Source organism: Platalea leucorodia (assembly GCF_965183815.1).
Source record: "Platalea leucorodia genome assembly, chromosome: 5".
Classification (NCBI taxonomy): domain Eukaryota; kingdom Metazoa; phylum Chordata; class Aves; order Pelecaniformes; family Threskiornithidae; genus Platalea; species Platalea leucorodia.
The window spans coordinates 94,781,074-94,785,823 of NC_138827.1; positions in this window are offsets into that span (position 1 = coordinate 94,781,074).

Here is a 4,750-nt window from a genome sequence, read left to right on the forward strand (position 1 = left end):
CACACAGCCGCTTACTCGCTACCCCCCAGTCGGATGGAGGAGAGAATCGAAAGAGTAAAAGTGGGAAAAGTCGTGGGTTGAGATAAAGACAGTTTAATAGGTAAAGCAAAAGCTGTGCATGCTAGCAAAGCAAAGCAAGGAATTCATTCAGTACTTCCCATGGGCAGGGAGGTGTTCAGCCATCCCCAGGGAAGCAGAGCTCCATCCTGCATAACGGTGACTTGGGAAGACAAACGCCATCACTCCGAACGTCCCCCCCTTCCTCCTCCTTCCCCCAGCTCTCTATGCTGAGCAGGACGCCATACGGTGTGGGACAGCCCTGTGGCCAGTTGGGGTCAGCTGTCCCAGCCGTGCCCCCTCCCAGCTTCTTGTGCCCCCCGGCCTCCTCGCTGGTGGGGTGGGGTGAGAGGCAGAAAAGGCCTTGACTCTGTGTAAGCACTGCTCAGCAGGAACGAAAACATCCCTGTGTTATCAACACTGTTCCCAGCACAAATCCAAAACACAGCCCCGTACCAGCTGCTATGAAGAAAATTAACTCCATCCCAGCTAAAACCAGCACACCAAACTTCAGAAATGACGCTGAATCCTTAGGGATACTTCTATTTGCACGTGCAATTATACAGATGAAAAATAAATTTGACAAGTATATTACAGTCTACTGTTATTTCCAAAACAAAAGCAAGAGTACTGGAAATGAGTATGCACAGGTATTTCTGTGCATTTGAGGATTTGGGTTGTCTTTAAACAATTCTGAAATCCCTGCTTTCATAAAAAAGGAAAGATTTCATGTTTTGCAGTTGTAATAAGAATCTCTGAACAATAATCAATGTCATGTTATTGGGACTTGATTCCCAGGAAGAAAGAACGGAGAAAATGATGACTTGTATCCATTACATTTCAGTCTTTGTTATGCCCAATAACAGAATTTAAAAGAATCTTAAAACAGAAATTTGTTGATGCCCAATAAAAAGCAACATTTGCCTTTATCCACTGATTGAAATTGCAGCGTACCACACTTCAGCTCAGCACTGCAAGTATGTGCACTGACGCTTTGTAAACACGGTGATAGGATGAAAAAGGTCTATGTGGGGATTTGCGCTTTTTAGCTGCCTCCTACACCACTGGCAACTTATTCACCAGAAACAATTTGAGCAATACAGTTGTAGGTACAGAAATAATGTTTTTGTGTGGGTAATACTTTGTGCATCACTGTCGCTGTCAAAATAAATACTAGTGTTTAGCAACAGTGTGGTGTAATGTTCTATTCCTTAAAAAATACTTTCTAAAAGTAAGGTTGGATATTTTAAATGTGAAGCGTTAATGCTCTATCTAGTTTGAGTCCTGCTATAGGAATGGAGAGATGGCTTACTTTATAGACTGTTGATTGAAATGGGTTTTCGTGATTATCCAGTGAGTGCACGGGCATCCTCCTCCCGAGAGGATTTTATACTCGTCAGAAAAATGCTGATGAGCACTTACAGCCTCCATTCTCACGGGATCGTTTGCTGGCTACGTGTCGTGTCACCGTTCTTCTGCTTAGTCTTAGAACACTCCAGGAAAAATAGTATTAGACAGAATTTGGTTTTGTAGCTGTGTCCATAACTGTCTTTACGTCACAGACTGAACCGGAAGGATGTTGACCATCAGCAGCTCCTGCGGATACCAGCCTCTCTTGGACTACAAAGAAGGCTTTGTCCTTCTTTACAGTGTCAAAAAACAAAACAAAAGTGGCTTGTGCAGGTTAATTATGTTTTCCTAGCTATTGCATTTGGATCTTTACTATATTGCTTCTCCAAATATATTCCGTAAAAGGCTACTTGACATCAGAAGCTGAAGTAGACAGCAGCTTACGGGTTTAGGCCCTGGGAATATCAGATTTTCATGTGAGAGGAAAAGAGGATCTAGATAAAAAAGCTTTAACAATATTTATTGTCCTCAGGTTCATCAGACTTCTGTTGCCCTTTTTTATTTAAATATCTACATGCACGCATTGAGCTACTTAAACGTACTATTTTTCAACCAGATTGCTTTAATTAAATTTTGAAGTAGAGGAAAGGCCACTTCGTTCTCATATAGTATTCCTTTCCTTCAGCATGTTTGATTTTCACAGATGTTAAAATAGATTTAAGAGGAAAATACATTGTGATTCCTCCAATACATTTTAACTGGATTAATTCTTCAGTTTTTTTCTGAATGAAACAAGTTAAGTGAGAATGCAATGTTACATCTGTGGGGACCGAGGTCTGGAACCTCTCCAATAGCAAGAACAGTATTTAATTACCATAACCTGTGACTGACTGGGTGATTGCAGCACTCTGCATGGCAATTAATTAATGTGCATACCCTGCATAAATCATATTCATTATGCACTGTCATTATTTAATGATATTCTACTTATTCTCAGTGTGTTAAGATTTTTAAGACAGGGATATATATGATCTTCCCTACATCTTCCTTTTTTTTCATTAACGAAGCTAATGTAAAATTCTAATTACAGTCAGACAAGAACATTCTTAATACCAATTATTGAAGGAATAAAAAATGTAAGTTGAACACCCAAACTCCATGAGTTTTACACAATGATTTAAACTATGAGGTAAAACATTGCACTTGAAGATTGTTAAAGGCACAAAAATATGAAGGCAAAGATCAGCTCCTAATTACAACAGCAGTCTTTGTAGTTAAATTTCCTCTGCACGTGCAAAATCTTAAAGACGATTTACAATTGGGAAGATCAGGCAAGTAATTCATGTCTGTCCATGCTGCATTATACGTCTGTGTGTTTCATTAGTATTCTGTTGGGTCTAGTTATAAAATTATAACTGCTTGTATAAAATTTGCACTCGAGTTGTAAAAGAACTAGTTGTAGCGTAATTTTAGGTGAAGAAAACCGCTGTGGAGTGGTAGTGGCATATGCTAAACGGGTGGAGCTCTCATTTTGATCCATGATGATCAGAACTTTAAACAAAGACAAGTACCTTTTCCTACCCTTGGAACCCTGAACCCCTAATCTCAAGCTACTGCTGGAAATCAGTAACTGCATACGGGGTGCCCAGTGAGAACCATCTGCACGCTGCATTAGAGCAGCTGTTAAAATAGATATAAATGGAGTTGCTGAATAGGCTGTGCTTGAGGTGCAAGGACACGTAGGAGGGCTCTGTCTTTTCCTGAAGGGACGACAGAAGGCTGCGTTTCTTTGCCCCAAAGCAGTAAGGGACAGAAGTCGGGATGTTTCATTCCGGCACTTTACCATGCAGGCTGTGTCACTGCTTGGGCACCTGGCTTCATTTGGGAACGAGTGTGAGGCTTAATGATAGCCACGTAAAAGTAACATTCGGTAGCGTATTATTATTTGAGGGCGAAATACGAACAGGCAAAACGTTTAGAAAGTGATCTTACTTCTTAAAGGCAGCTGAAGTGTAACGTGGGAGAAGTTCGGGCAAGTTCCTGTTCGATACAATGTGAGCGTATGCATCTTCTCCACATATTGGAGAATAATTGACTCGCTGGAGATATTAACCTGGAAGGACACAAGGCACCACCCGACAGCTTCGATTCTGCCTTTTTGGCACCGAATTCCTGAGAAGTACTACCTGCAGAAGTTAGGTATTGCTTACGTAGCTGTGATTATTGGGTACACCACGCGCTCGAGATGCAGGAATTGCTGCGCGATTCCGAAGCGTTCCTGCCGCTCGAGAGAGGGACGCTTTGCCCAGGTCTCTGCCGCCACCAGTACCAGGAAAGGAACCAGAGGCGCGGCGTGCCTCTCGCGATCCCAACGTTTCTCTTGCGCGGCAAGTGACTTCAGTATATTACAGACCTTTCCACCTTCTCTCCGCAGCCTCTACTCCCAGTTCTTTACTTTTTCCAACACAAAAATTAGCATTTCCAACTATTTTAGCCCTTAAAACAGATGCTCTTTTAATCTGGTGCCTCTGTACAACTTGTTTCACATCTGCAAGACTCGGGTGAGGGGGAAAAGGAGGACCGTGCTTTCTGGGTAGTACCTGGCTCTGGCTCGTCCTCCTAACGCCACCGCTGTCCCCTACAGATGCCACTGAAGGCTGGCTCTGTTGGGAGCGGAACTCAAGTCCTCACTGAAGGCCTGGGCGTTAATGGATGCCGCAGGAGCGGCGGCAATCATGCCGGGGGGCGGAGAGTCGCTCGGTTTTAAGGAGGACGGGGGTGCCACAGCGTGAGAACCATCAGCCAGTTTCGGAACCGGACCGCACGTCCCAGCCTGCGTCTTCAGGCGGGGCGACTCCTTCGTCCGCCAAAGCCGCCCGAGCTACGGCCACGCTCTCCCCCCGCGGCTGCACGCGGCAGCTTCTACCCCCGAGGCCGTGCACACGATCGCCCGGAATCGCCGAGCTACCGGACTGCCGCGGGGAAGCGCGCTGCCGGGGCAGCCGCGGCCCGGCCCGCCCCGCTCCTGCCCGCCCCGCTCCCCCACCCACAGCCGCCCGACGCAACCGGCCCCCCGCCCGCCGCGGAAGGGTTTATCCGCCCCGCGTCACCGGCCCGCCCCGCCGCAGCCAATCAGCGCCGCCGGCCAGCCGATGAAGAGGGACCGTCACTTCCGGACGCCGGGGCTCCTTTAGGGGTTGGTGCCGTTCCTTCTTGTGTCACGTGCCGCGGGAGCGATGGCCGCCCCCTCAAGCGGCCGCTCTTGCCGCCAAACTCTATGGTTCGGGGCGCATAGGCGGGCGGCCGGCGGGGCGGCGGGCCGCCAGTTCTCGCGAGAGCCGCC